Here is a 15354-nt window from a genome sequence, read left to right as displayed (position 1 = left end):
ACCTTATTACTACAGGGAGCCACCTGAGAAATGTGTTAATGGCTATATGCCAACATGCTCAGCTCTATAAAAACTACTGAGATGAACCTGCTCCAACTGCTGAAAGCCAGAAACAACTACCCTCTTGTCTACACCAGGAAAACTACAACTTGTTAATTTGCCATCGGCCAGCAGCTGCTCTTGGGCTGGCAGTGGTGGAACTGGTAAACGGAGCTTAGGCATATTTAACACTGTAATAAAACATAATTTAGAATTACAGAGCAGACTGGTAATGCTGCCTATTATCAAGGTTGTTTGACACTTCCCATTATAAGACTATTTTCAGCCGCTTACAAGTTTGCCAGATTCTAACAGCTTGCATTGAGATTTCTTTAACTCAGTGTCTGCCTCTTGCTGAATATTCTGTTGTTATTGTTTAAAAAGAAAAAACATCATTTAGCCAGAGCAACTCAGCTGTTTCTAAGAAAGAGGTCTGAGAAAATATCTTGTTAGTCCTGTTAAATTTAGGTGACCTTTTCTTTTAACAGCTCAGAGGCAGGATTTGGCAAGAGAGGGGAGTTGCTGTCAGACGCGCTTGTGCTTTTTCTATGAATATTGACAAAAACAGGTTGAAATGCAAGTTCTCAAAACATTTCAGTTAACACCAGCTAGCAGCTCTTTAATTGATAGCAGCTAATTTGCCCATAGAGGTGATGTCTGTGGGCTGTGCAAGTCTGGTCTTCTCAGGGGAAAGTGGTTCCTACCCAGGCCCAGGAGCCTGGCTCTGTGCATGGACACTTGGGACATCTGTGCCCATCTTCCCCTTGACTGAGCCTGGGCCATGAAGAGGGGAATGAAAGGTTTAAATTGAGCAGAATGCAATAATGTCTGCCAAACAATTTTTGGGTGCTTTTGGGAGTTCTGAGGTGTGTATAATCTAGGAAGAGGTCCCTATAGGGAACAGATGTCTATGCACCTATACACTGCTCACTGTAGCAATTAGCTTAATACATTCCTTGTAACTGTCAGCTGTTAAGCTACAAAATGCAAGCCAAAAATCAAATTTATTAATAGTGCTTGTCAATAGCTTTTTTTTTTCTGGGTATAATGGCAGAAATCAGATTATTTATTGTAGAACACTACAGGCAATCAACACTGAAATTATTTTTGCTCTTGTTCACTGTACACTCTTGTTTCTGACCAGTAACATGTGTCTCTTTAGTTATTCTTTGGTATTCCATAAAGACATTGTTGAAGCTGTATGCTACTCATGCCTGCATGTTACTGCAGGTGCTGGTGAGATTTCAGTCCCTCCCTGCAGAGAGTCACTGCCAGTGTCTGAAAGGGAAAAAGGGAAAGCAAGGAAATCTGTCTGCTTTTAACTATGCTGCCAGTCCACTGCTTACAGCAGCTACAGGCTAGCTATCAGAATTGCTTTATTCATTCAGTTTTCTACTGGCCTACTTACATCGAAATTGTGGGAGCATCTCATGGCTTGTTTTGCAGAGCTCCTAAAATTGGCAGGCTCAGCATCTCTGGGTTGGCACACAAGCATTAATCTTTATCTACTACATATCTACACCTGCAAATGGTAGGACAGCCGAAAGCCCACACCAAAGGGCTGAGAGAATCATTATACTACTTATTTTCAGGCAAACTGTGTTATGGTGAAGTTCAGCTATCCAAACACATGAACTTTCAGTTGGTGATGAGGCATGGCTGCAGGAAGACTGCACTTAAGTTTAAAAATAAGTTTTAATTAAAACTCATACCTTCATTATGCACTTCTTGGTGCATAATGCTATCAGGCTAAGACACTTTAAACCTAAGGCAATTTTGTTTGGTTTTTTTCTTATTGCTTGTTTTAGAAAACCATTCTCAGTCTGAAGGTAGATGAGAATCCTTTAATGACCCATCAGTAAAACCACTTAGCAGAGCTGAATAGCAGCTCTGACAGGTGACCTTCCTTTTCTCACAAGTGCTCTATTAGTTCTCATTATCTTGCCCCTAGGTCACTTTTTGTGGCCTTTCAAGGCCGTTTTTTTTTTTTTTCCTTTGAAATAAACAGTGTTTCTTTCCATCTGGAGATGAACCCATGACATTTGTTGGGGGAGTATGTCACTCACGGGAGATGCCTACAGAAGAATACTTTGTTTGCCATAGCAGAAGTGCTCTCACGGAAGAGGAAGCTGAGGGAGGGGAGGAAGGGCAGTGGGAAGTGATGCCCTAAGTGTATCTGATTCAAATCACACAGGGCAGTACAATCTTCATCTGTTGCCAAATTCTGCTCCATATTTGAAGCTGATGGTGCCACCTGCCCCACTTCCTCTGAGCATGTTTTGGTGAACTGCTGAAATAATCTGCCTCTCCTCTGGCTACGTCTGGGAAGCTCTGCCATTGCTTCAGTTTTTCTCCAAAGTCTATGAAGTCAAGAAATTACTGTTGGGGCTTTCTTTTCTGTCCAGCAGAGGTACTGCTCTGGTTTACAGGTTTGTCTCCATACAGGTGCTGCTTAGTTCTTCCCAACTCTCTGATATCTGGGACTAGAAGCAATTAAATCCTTTCTCCTATGGTGTATTAGCTAAGCTTGTGACATTCAGTGGGTTTATAGCTGCCAAACAAGAGGCTTTTTTAAAAGCCTTTGTCTTAATATTGTTTTTATTCCTGTGATTTATTCTGTGTAACTTGGATCTTTGCAACAATGCTGGTAGATGGTAGCAATGAATAAATAATCAAATCTGTTAGTAAAATGCTGCATTTTGCTCTGATTTACTTGCAGATATTTGAAGTGGATATGAAATCGGGCAGAATTGATGTGGAAGGGGAGGGAGAAAGAGACAGCTTTTTATGGAGGTATCTGTTTCTTTAAAGTATACTGAAATGTTATACTGCAGTATTGTGATCATGACAGTTTAAGAGTGTCAATATTTCATGTTTTAGTAGTAACTTTTTCGTATCCAGTTTTGCTTTAGACATGAAAATGCAATTTCTAAGGCTTTATCAGGTAAAACAAGAAACTCCATGGAAAGAACTAGAAATGAAGTTTCTGCAGACATGTTTTCTTTTTCTAAATGCTGACAAATAACTCCTGCCAAATGCTACATAAAGGAGAAAAAGAAACATATGGTAGTTCAACAGGAGTGAAAAGATGAGCTAATCCAGCATCCAACAAGTCTTTGGATGAGACTATAATAAAACCAACCAGCCTTCATCATGCTTGATAGCACCACTATAATTAGGAGTCTGTCACCAGCTTCATAATGAACTCTTAGCCCTATTTTCTGGGGTTTATAGTCTGGTAGTAAGAGTCACTTTGGGTTGCAACTTGGCATACTAGACCTCTCTGTGCAGAAGGCTCAAATCTAGCTTGCACGTTTTAAATAAACTGACTGTTAAAAGTTGGGGGGTTGTGCCAGTGATGAGCGAGTTGTGCTTATAATCTGTCCTGTTTAGGGACTTAGTGTCTAGGGTGATTTATTTGCCTTTAGCACGAAAAATACAGATATGTGGTTCAGTATCCTGTTTTGCTGTTTCACTGCCTTTTAGGAATCAAGAATGTAAGGAATCAAGATTCTTATTTACTTTTTGCCCTCCCTTGGTTTAATGATCCGTACATGTGCCCTAGCAGAAGCTGCTGCTGGAGGGCTGGGGACTAGCATTTGCTGTACTCTGCCTTAAAAATGTTCTTGTGAGGAAACTCATTCCGTGCAAGTCAAGTTTTCAATTTTAGGGACAAGTCTGTCAGACAAGGCAAAAATCCAGCCTGCTTCTTTCTCTCTTCTTTCCTTCCATCCTCAAGGCTTAGTCCGCTGCTGGCAGAGGGACTGGCTATGCAGAAGATGCCTCAGTTGTTGACAGAGACATGCAGTTAATTCTGAATAAAGGGGTCTAAGCTTCAGGAAATGTCCAATTTTTTCTGAACTCAGAACGGTTGCATGTCTAATCCCAGGTATTAGAAGCTGAAAGGAGCCCTCTTTAAATCTTATACCTTGTCCTCCCTCCCTTGCAGTGCGGGAGTTTCTCAGCATGACAGGATATGCAGTGTAGCTATTTGAGAATGTTCACAGGAGACAGGGCAGAGCTCTCACAATAGCATCTCCTCTGCAGAACATGGGTCTAGTAATGAAAGGTCAAATATTTGTATGCTAAGGCTGTGGGTTCAGATTACAGCTAGATGCCTAATGAGATTTTCAGAAACGTTGAGGCTCCTGCAGCCTTGTGTGCCAGACTTTTAAAGAGTCTGCTTAAAAGGAATAACCAGGCAACCTCAATAACTTGAGCAAAACCTGAGTAGGTCAGTCCTGTCCCAGTATGATTCAACCTTCTGACTTGCATGTAAAAGCAAAGGTGAACCGAGGTGTATCCAGTTCACATTTAATACATAGTAAATGTTAACTTTCCCTCCCAAGTACTTCAGGAGAGTCTTTGATGTTCATTTGATGAAGGTGAGTAGGGTGGCAGAGGATTGATATTCATGAGGTGCTGCAGTAGTCCTAAGTCTGGCAGGGCAGGCAGCTGAGTGGTGCCTCTGAATCATTGCAGAAAAAAAAACCCAAAAAAAAAAGATTTAGAACCCACACATATGAGTGCTGAAGACCAGGGAGCAGGGTGTGTCTCATAACCCCTCTAACTCCCTGTTGTACTGTTTCTGCTTGTCAGAAAGAGACAGTCTGTGCTGCTTTTCTGACAAAGAGACCTCCCCAAAGCTCTACATTTATGAATTAGTAATTCATAAATTAGCAGCTGTAGGTTGGCAGTCTCTTCAGAGGGCTATGCCAGGTTTTGCTTTCTCAAATGAGAGGCTGACCCATAAAGGCTATGCCTGTAAACTCAAGAGTTGAGAAATCTTGTCCCTTGATGAGACATCCTGCTGTTGGAGGCCATCATGCCCTGTCTCTAGGCAAACCCCATGGGAGCCAGGAAATGCTGCCCTCTTGCAGATCCCTTGGCCCCAAGCCCTCGGTCCTGCTGTACCCCATTCAAAGCCTGCTGGCACCCCTGCTGCTGACTGCTGACCTAGCTGGCCAGGGAGGACAATAGGAAGGAGAGTGGTACCATATGTGCCTCTCTACACACACAGTCTTGGCTTCCTCACCTCTCTTTGCTGGCAGGCCTGTGGTGGAAAGCAGCTGCTCACACTACCAGTTGCATTACACTCTTCACTAGGCCCTGTGCTTTCCAGCAGGAGCCATGAAGCACGGATGTGAACCCACCTGCGACAGCCTTCTGTAGAAACAGGAGAGATGGTGGAAAGAACAAGGAAGACAAGGCAAGCAGGGACCTCTGCTTGGCTCTTGGTGTGCAGATGTGCAAGATCTGGGCTTGTGGCATGAGTGAGGGGGTAAGGGAGGACCTTTGCCACTGGGGTCCCTACTGCTGGCTACCTAGGGTGGACATTACAGGAAAGCACGGGGAATATTCCAGCATTCCTGTAACAGAGGCATGCATAACCTCCAAAGGAACACAGTGAATGAGCGAGATTCATTCAGCCATCTTCATTCAGCCAAGTAGAGCATAGGAACTGCTCATGATAACAACTTTCATATGGGCACTGAAGACTGGCGTCTGGAAGATTGGTTCATGAACATGGGGGACATTTGTGGGTATGGTTTTTGATCAGTAGGAAAAAACAAGCTAAGATATTCAGTCAAGAATATAAAGCTGATCACAGAAAGAAGCCACTGTACAACAGTTTCATTGAAAAGAAGGCTTAAAAAAATTCCATTAATTAGAATATTTTTCATCTCTTTGCTTCATCTTAATTTAGAGAGAAATGTGGAAACACCTCCCAGTTTTTGTTTCACAGCAGAAGCTTGCATAACCCTTCAATTGGCATTTTCAAACTACAGTATAAATTACAAAAGGAAAAGTTGCAGTTGATGTGGAAAACACAATCTGTGTCTACAAAGTCCTCTGCTTTAAAATGCTCATTTAAACTCTTCTCCAGAAGGTGTGACAGCTCATCTTATGAGCAGGGCTTTTTTTTTTTTTTAATTTGCGTTGTTTAACATTTTTCTGAAAAAAAGCCCTAAAATAGAGGAATCTTGCACTGTTCCCTTCCCTTTCCCCAACAGCTTCATCACAATTCCTATCCTTTCCATGCATATGTAATTCGCAAAAATATATAGATAAGCATATTTAATATTACCTTTCTTGGAACTTAAGAATTAATTACTTGATGCTTAGCAGCAGCTTCCTCTTCTGCTGCCGAGTAAGGCATTGGGTAATTGCAGAAAAGCTTATGAATAAAAAAGATCAACTCTCAAAGAGCAAGGATAGACTCTGGATGTTTATCTTCACTAAAACATACCAGCTGCTCTTCTCTTCAAATAAGATAATTAGGTATTTGACTTTTTTTAACATATGCTACCAAATACTACTTATAAAAACCAGTATTTGCTCTTTCTTTTCATATGACCCATAGAACAAATGCTTTGAGGAAGGCATTTTTTTCTGTTACAGTAATAGCCAAACTGTCGTACTTCAACTATTAAGCTATGAGGTTTCATTTTTAACTCACCCTTCTGGAGCTAGTAATTTTTTTTTAATTACCTAAAATGCAATTTTGCGTAACAGTTGTGCTGTGGAGACCAAACCTTTCCTTTGTTTTTCTTAAGCTTCTGAGTTCCATTTTGAAAGTTCTTGGGGTTTTGGCAGTTTCTGAGTTTGACAAAACTATGGAGTAAAATAAAAAACAGACAAGGAGGAAATCAGCAGTTTTCCCGCCTCTGAAAAAGCGGGTGGTACACCATCAACTCTCCCAGGAGGCAGATGTTCAGGGCGGTAATGCTGTGCCGTCATTCCTGGCCCATGTCTGAGGACTAAATTCTGCCTATTCCCAGTGAATTTTGCTTTGCCAGGAGATGCCTAAAAGTTTTATTATTCCCTCTCATTCCAAGTGCTCAGAGGGGAAAACTATTACTTCTGTTGCTATAATCTCCTAACAGTTGAGGAGCTTTAAATTCCCTATCCCTCTAGCACTTCCCCTTAGGCTTCAGAAAAGAAAGTCTCTGCTACTCTGGTCCCCTCTTCAGTCTTTTACAGTCCTTCTCCTCTTCCATTTCTCAGCTGTTCTTTACGGGTCTTCCAAAAGACAGCAGTCTCTATTTGGTGTGATTCTTGCCTGTTTTGTTAGTGCCATTGGTAAACTTAACATGGAACAGTTAAATTGTCTGCACTTAGTGATTTCATCCTGCTGGTTTTTGATTGTAATGAGCAGAAGACTGTTGCTATCTGTCTTCAAGCTCAGGAAGTGGCCACTGAGATACATTTGTCCCCAGCTTATTTGAAAATACTGGTTTTCGCAAAACCAGAAATACCACAGTTATTTTTAGCTGAACCCTTCATTTTCCAAAGTTGATGATTTTGGTTTTCCATTTGCCCTGGATAAGATTATTTTTCAAACCCATTATACATTTATAGTTATAGTCATCCATTTAGGAACTGAAACCACAGAGAAGGGAAGCAGAGGAGCCCTGCACATACTCATCATGCTGTGTGGACTGACTGTTGTAATGGTGTGTAAGAAGCCAGCCTAAGCATTGTAATGCTCTCTCCCCAAAACTCTCACTCAGCCTAACTCCTTCACAGAACTTACTGCTTCCTGCTCACCAGGTGTAAAGCCCTGGAAGCATTTTTGGGTAAACAGAATTATTTTTCAGGAAGAGTTTTGCTTGCAAGAAAGGGAGAAGATTTTTACATCTGCAGGAAAAATGAGGAAACACTGAGGCCTCAGAACTGAGCAAAAGCAGGCACATAAAAACACTGTAGTTGTGGATTAAATCAACACAGCATGTGTGTTTTGGATTTGTGCACACATGGTAATAAAAGCCAGCAAAAGTCTTCATGGGATTTTACTGAGAAGAAGTTAATGCAGATGCCAAATCCATTTATCATTTCTTCGGTTATGTGCCACTGTCCCTTATGACCTTCTCCAGGCTGTAAGCAGTGAATGCCTTCTCTCCAACTACATACACTTGTTCTGGTTTTAATTGGTTCCTCACCACCACTTCTGTGTTTTGTGGCATCAGCAGTTTTTCCTCTTACAGGGTCTAGAGGCATTGCTTTATGAAATACAAGTATTTGGAGAGAGAATGGGATTGCCCTAGGAGCAGTTTTGGGGGATTTGGGGGATTTTGGGGGGAAGTTGCTTATGATAGGACTACTAGTATACAGGACTACTCAGCTTCTACTCCTTTTCCCAATTAATAAATTCTTTTTTTCTCTACCCTCTGCCTTCCCCACACTGTTTTCCCCCCACAACCCTTCCAATTAGAAAGGGTAGGTTCCACAACCACCCGTGTATTTGTGGTCTACCTGAGGAAGCTGTTATAAAGTTAAGTTCTTCCACAGCCTCCTCATGCTGCCCTAGGGAAGGTGTCATGCCTCAGTTGCTCTGTCTGAACACACAGGCAATTCAGAGCTTTCTTGTACCTCAGTTCATTGATTTTGCAGTTGTTCCCTTCCATTACTGCTTGAAGATATAACATACCTTGTGCTGACAGCATTCCCTGGGTGGTGATCAGAGGTGCTCCCCTTTGGTCACATAGGTGAACATCTAGCTTTGCTTTTACTCGTCTCCTCCTCCGAAGACACAAGTGTTGACATCAAGAGCTGTTGGGCAGATCACAGCTCCTCTTCTGACCACAGCTCTGTCAGCTGGTCAGAATTAGCAGGGATAGTTTGAACAGTTTAAATAATAGGTCTTCACACACCTGGCTGTTTTAGGTGGATACAGGCAAGGGAGGAAGCATTATCCAAATAGCTCTGCTGGAAGCTTTGAAGGTTGGTAATATCCACAGGAGTCTGGACAAGCACTGTGCTGAAGACAGCCACTTCTCCAGGTGGTGAAACTGAAGCTGGGAGATGGCGTCTGGCTACAAGCTGTGACTAGTGCCTGTGACTTGCATTATGTCAAATCTTTTCTCCTGGCCTGTTCTTGAATAATTTGGGTAACAACATAGTTACCCAAATTACTCAAGAAGGAAGTGTGTACTTCAAACTGAGGGTTGTGTTGTCATGTGCATTCTTAGCCCTCGTATGTGGCCATGGAATCCAAGAGTATTTGTCTCAGCTGGTGGCATGATTTGCTCTCTGAATATTCAGAGAACAGGTTATTTTAGAGAAGGTGAACACTGACCTCACCGCAGTTTAGACCTTGGTGGGTGGAGCACAGCAAGCATGTGGTTGTGCCTGAAAACAAAACTTGGTGCTGTGAGAAGTTAATCCACAAAACATCCAGGTGGTGCTTTCTGCAGAACTTCAAGATACAGCAAGTACTGTCGTCAACAGGTCAGGGAAATGATGCAAAAGGATCTGTTGGCATTCTTATAGTCTAGTTAGACTAGAGTGCTCTTCCAGCATGGTACAGGCATGCATGAATCTGGACTCAGAAGAGGAGATAATTCCTTGGATTCAGTCTCTTCTGCCAGGTAACAAGTGCCAGGATGAGAGGAAATTACCTCAAATGGCACCAGAGAAGGTTTAGATTGGATATTAGGAATAATTTATTTACTGAAAGTGTGATCAGGTATTGCTACAGATGACCCAGGGAAATCACCATCCCTGGAGGTATTCAAAAGGCATGTGGATGTGGCACTTGGGTTTACAGTTTAGTGGTGGACATGATGGTGCTGGGTAAATGGTTGCACTCAGTGATCTTAGTGGTTTTTCCCAACCTTAAAAATTCTATGATTCATGAAGCATTGTAAGCTGGAAGGCTGGTGGTACTTGCAGAAGGAGGAATTTGACAACCTTCGGTATCCATCAGCAAAACCAGAGGGAGAATTTTCAGCTTCTCTGGCTTCTCTTGAAGCCATTGAAGTTCACCACCAACTCAAACTGCTTTTCTGTGGGCCAAAATTTTTGTCCTGTGTCTGTTTGTCTATGTGTGTTTGTCTATGTGTGAGACAAAACCATACAGACACATATCCTTCCTTTGTACTCTTTTAATAGTTTTTCACAGAACTGAACCAGCCTGGGCTTTCCCCCACCCCTATTTTTTGGCAGCCTTTTCATGAGTTGAGTTGCTTCCATGCAACACAGCTGATGATGAGCTGTGGAGCAAGGACACATCAGCAGTGTAAGCAGAGAGTGCTGCCAGGACCCTGCTGTGTATCTTCAGCCTCATCTGTGTCTGTTGAGCTGCCTGTATGCCTTTGCTCTAGCATCTGTGAAGTACTGCAAAAAGCACATCCATGGCAAGAGTGGTCATTTCTAGCAGAGGTGTAGAGGGTGTGGGAACTAATCCCTGTAGAAGAAGAGGAAGGAACAAAAATGCCTCCAGGCAGCACTGTGTTCGGAGGATCCCTTCCATGGGGTTAGGCTCTAAAGCTCTGCTGCCTATCCTCTCAGTGCCATGGTGTTAAGAGATAACTGTGTGCTCCTCCAAAGCAGACTGATAAAATCTGTTTCCATTGCACAAAGATGCATTGTTCCCTTTAGTGCTGAAGGAGCTAAGTTTCCCTGTGGGCCCTAGCTTAATTTGCCTATCTTGCTTCAAAAGGTATCTGTCTATTTCGAAAAAAAAATTCATTACGTCTTCATTTTCCTTGAAGCTTGCCATCAGACTCAGCAGCAACAACAAAAAAACCCTTTGAACAAGTGAAACTGTGGGCTTGTTCCTTCCTTTATTGATGGTGGTGTGTACCAAGAATGTGGTGGGACTTTGACTGACACTCTATCAACAGGAGAAAAATGGATTCCCACTGCAATATGCACATCTCCCGACTAACTTAGTATGAAAATGAGCTCTTCAAGTATTTTCTTTCTCTCCCAAGTAAAGCCATAATTAATTCACTTCTGGTATGTTCTTATGACCATTTTCAGATCTGCTTCATCTCTTGCATTATGGTCAGCCAATAGATCCCTTAATTTTGGAGAAATATTTCAGAAGGTTGAATTTTGGTACCATTTCTGCACGTTCATTTTCTGTCAAAATAACGTGTAGACTTTGAAGTTATGATCAGCACAGCTTTGGCCTCCATAAAAAAAATATTTTAAATCAGAGCCACTGTCATCCAGTGGCTTGCTTTTGGATGGCATTTTAGGTAGTGGAAGGCATGTAGTCCAGTCTGATGTGTATTTAATAATATCCATGGAATTCCAGTATTTGAAATTGGCCTTGTCTGTCCCAGCATTGTCTGTCTGACCATACAATCTCCTGTTGCCTTGTGACACCATCAAAGTTTCTAATGCAAACCTGGACACCAGTATAGTGAAATTAAATCTCCTGATAACATACTGCCTCTTCTTAGGAGCTGCTTAAAAGCAAGAGGTAGCAGAGCCTTCAGATAGAGTAGTGGATGGTTTCTGGCAGTATGGCACAGCTGTTATTGGTGCATTGCCTGAACAGCCTGTACAAGGCTGCTGTTGCAGGGTCTGCACTGGTTCCCACCAGGTAACTGCTGACGCTGCACATGGTTGTGTGTTTTGGATCTGTTTCTTGCCTCATTCTCCAGAGGCAAGTCACTCTAGTTTGTGAAGATACCTCAAAAGAGAGGCAGTTGCTGTCCAATGAACATGTGTTATTTGGCTTAACATATGAAAACATTAGCTAGGGTTTTCTTATGCCTGTTGGCAGAAAGGTGTTCTTTTAAAGAAATGCCAATAATAATAAAAACTACTTCAAATAAGGTCTGAATTTCTTGAGTACAAGTGGGAAATTATGCAGATTACCAACCCTGAGAAGCCTCTGATACTCAGTGTCATGATTAGAGGGTGTGCAAGTCTATTTGAGGACTTGGCTAATTTAAACTACTTGAGTTCCACAGCTAAATTACTTCAGGTAATGCTTAACAGCTGTGTTTTCTAACAATGAGGGCTCAATATGTTACAGAAGACGTAGTTTGCTGTTTGTGACCTTCTCTCATTTTAAAGTAATGCTTGCACTAATGACTTGTTTAAAGCCTTTGAAGAGGGGATAGTTTTGCTAATTGTATTCCAAACTGAAGTTACATGACTGAATATTAAATAGAGGTTTTCCTTTTGCTGTATGACATTGTCTGATTTGTTGGCCTTGAAACAGATAACTGGTAGATAAGATGGCAGCTTTTTTAAAAAGGAAGTGCTTGGATTTCAGACTCAGTTTAAGAATCTCTTCCTCTCTGTGTGCATATGATTTAAACCACATTTCTGGAACACATGTGGAAGTTATTTGAAGCCAGAAGCAAGTCGTGTGTATGTGAAATATAATGTTGTAGATCTAACCATGTGTGTGTATATATATTTGCGGGTTTTTTTATATATGTGTATTACTGAATGCTAATTCATCTCACTAAGACATACTACAACATCCTTAAGAACCAATATAAGAGTGTCATTCCTTGTGGCCCATCTAGCATTTGTGTTTAGAAGTTGTCCCTGCCACCTTCCAGAGGCTGCCTTTCTGTCTTTGAGTTCAGAGAGGTTGAAGTCTTCCCTGAGAACTAGGGTCTGTGGTCTGGAGACTTCCTAGGGCTGTTTATACAAGACTTCAACTTCTCTGTGTGGTCTGCAATAACCTCCCATCAGTGCCATCCTTATTGATCTCTCTTTTAATGCCAGCCCACAAGCATTCACCCAGGCTATTGTCCATCCCATAAATGAGCTCCACACATTTGAGTGTCCCTTTCATGTAAAGGACAACAATTCTGCATTGTTCTGTTTTATTAGGTGGATCTCTCTCATAGTTTCTATTACTCAAGAGAGTGCCATGGTCATAAAAGCCACATCTCTTCTTGAGATACCAGTCATGCAGCCAGACATGTATTAGCAGGAATTATGCAGTCCTATCTGGGCTTTTCCACTTTGCATTTAGGATCAAGGAGTGTATTGCCTGGACTCCAGCCTTTACACATACAGCTCTGTAGTGATTCTTAATGTAATCCAGGTCTATCGTGGCAATATCATCACTGCCTACATGGATGAGCAATAACATGTGATAGTTGTGGCTGTAGGATAGTGAGCTTCTGTTCCTCATCATCCCAAATTTGGCACCCCACAAGTAAACCATCTCCTATGACAGCATCTTTCATCAGTAGATGGGAGGGAGCCTTTGACCCCGACGGAAAGGAATCTCCAGCCACTGTTATCCAGCCCCTCTTCATGGTGTTCTTACTTCATTAAGGGTTTGTGGGTCTTAAAACCCCACTTGATGGAGTTTGCTCCTCATCCTGGGCTATTATGCGACAGTACCAGTCCTGTGCATTCAGACCTGAGGGCAGAGAAAGAGTCGCTGTCCTGCCCCAGAAATCCCAAGCTGCCAGCTGCTTGGGAATCTACATCCATCACACAACTTAGCCTCTCAACGTCCCTTCTTCTTCGCCTTGTGTAGCCTGGGCTCTTGCATTTGCAAGACCATGAAAATCCTGCTTTCTCCTGTTTATCCTCTACTCTTTTCCTCCCACAGCCCCCTTAGGTGAGTGCCCAGTGCCCCATGGTGCTGCACTTCCCTGGGAGAGACCATGGAGGAGGTCAGCACCTCCCTCTTGGCTGTGTCTGCTGATTTGCTATGGTGCTATTTCCAGCCACTGCTACAGATCCAGAACCTGCTAATTCAGGTGGGAAGGCTGAAGTGCATAACAGCCCATGGCATCTTGTAGAAGGAGGAAAGAAAATTAATTCCTGCAGATTCCCTGAGGCACAATGTTTTACCACAGTCTCATTGGGACGGGAGGATGTGGTGTAGCTCTCCAGCACAGGGAACTGTGCTGGGCTAGAGGGATCCTGAGAGGAGAACCCTCCTGGGTAGCCAAGCTTGACTTTTCGTAAAGAGTGTTTAAAAGGCTGGTCCTGACAAGAGTGAGAAAATATTTCTTGCTTTCTTGTCTCCAGGTATCCTATTAACAGGTTTGCTGCAGTGAAGATCTCAATTTCAAGAGTATAAAAAACTGTGGGTTTGCTTTTTGTGTGTGTGTGTTTTTTCCCTACAGGGTGTAGCGATACCTTTCCTAGAATCTATTTTTTTCTAAATTTTTTCCCCACCTCAGTGCCAAAAAGAAACAAGTTATCCAATTTTGATGCCACCTTTGCCATTAATAGCCACCTTTGAGATAACCTTTTAAGCCACTTGAGTATTCTCGCATGAAAAGTCAATAGTTTTTTCTGGTTTTATTGGATGGTTTTTTAATTTGTGGAGTGCCTTTTCTTTATTCAAATACACATCTCAGCCTCATCAGAATATTAATAAATAGGTTTTCATGAATAAGTATTTATTTCTAGACCAACTTTGCGGCTGTTATGGTTTGTTGGATCAGCGATTTCATTTTTAAATGAAAATTTTAAGGAGGTTTTGATTATGAAATGCAATGTCTTGAAAAGAGCTATTAAGTTTTAATGTGTCAATACCTGCTTTTTAAAAAAAAAACCAAAAAACTTTTAAAACTTCATACCTGTTTCATTTATCCATGGCATCTCTAATTTTAAAAGTGTGGATAACAGAAGGCTTCTATCCCCATAACAATTTACAAAATAAATAAATAAAATAATTTTGGGTCTAATTCAGACTCACAAAAGGAGGTAATGATCTAGAACAACATGTAAGATGATTCTTTAGGTCTTTTTAGTATTCCAAAAAGCCCTTTGAGAAGGTTTTGGGTGAGTGTTTTAAAAGCCAGTGGTTAAATGTAGTCATATAGTCCCTCAACATGGTGGGTTGATGTGATCCTTTTATAGCACAGGAGATGGCATTACCCAAAATCACACAGTCCAGCTGCCCACTGGAAGTGCAGCCCTCGCCCTGAGGTTTCATGCTTGAGCCAATCCTCCCACATTAGCTTCTGCAAAGCTGGGGGTCAAAGGAAAGGAGGGAAAGCTTTTTTGTCCCTGCATAGGTTAAGAAGCCCTGTGCAATGCTGTGGAGGAAGGCACGGGAACAGCGTGGTGATTGGTGAGAACATGCCCACAAATGTGGCGAGACAGTGGTTTACATTTTGCTGACAAATGACTTGGTTTCAATCCAGCTTAAGTTGGAAGCAAAACCATAAGCTGTGAGCTGGATCCTACAGCTGTTCACCACATCTGGGTTTTTGTAGGGTTCCCACCCCCAAGCCACTCCCATAGCGAGGCCCTGCACATTCTCCCTAGACAGATTACTCAGCAGAATCCAGTCGAAAACTGGCTTCATGTTTGCCAGGGGTTTGTCAGCCCTGAGACTGACCTGTCTGAGAGGAAAATGTTCCTGGAAGATGTCTGGAGAGCCCATTGCTGGGACTGACTGCTTGTTCATCAGTGCTGAGGGCTGAGAAAGCCGTTTTGCAGTGCATGGAGTAGGCTGTCCTCTCCCCCTCTGGCTGCAGCAGGAAGGTGGAGATGAGAGAGAACTGAAAGGAGGATGATCAACCTCAGCTGAACCATTGAGGGTTTCCTGATTTGGGGGGTGGAGTTGAAAAGTACATT

General features: G+C 42.3%; 1 long non-coding RNA gene across 3 annotated transcripts; it reads right to left on the bottom strand.

Moving 5' to 3' along the window:
* Window positions 1-1180: 1180 nt before the first annotated feature.
* LOC146443276 (uncharacterized) lies at window positions 1181-8629 on the bottom strand. 3 transcript variants are annotated; one of them, XR_014846673.1, is made up of 4 exons: window positions 8471-8629; window positions 6532-6654; window positions 5075-5205; window positions 1181-4507 (listed from the first exon to the last, which is right to left on the bottom strand). It is a non-coding gene; the product is annotated as an uncharacterized LOC146443276 (long non-coding RNA). The 3 variants fall into 3 exon arrangements; XR_014846675.1 differs by having other exon boundaries at window positions 5075-5202; XR_014846674.1 differs by lacking the exon at window positions 6532-6654.
* Window positions 8630-15354: the final 6725 nt, after the last annotated feature.

The sequence above is a fragment of the Lichenostomus cassidix genome, chromosome 1Aa (assembly GCF_008360975.1).
Source record: "Lichenostomus cassidix isolate B80296 chromosome 1Aa, HeHo_3.0, whole genome shotgun sequence".
Taxonomy (NCBI): Eukaryota; Metazoa; Chordata; class Aves; order Passeriformes; family Meliphagidae; genus Lichenostomus; species Lichenostomus cassidix.
Note: the sequence above shows the minus strand (reverse complement) of the source record. Positions and strands in the feature narration are given on the sequence as shown.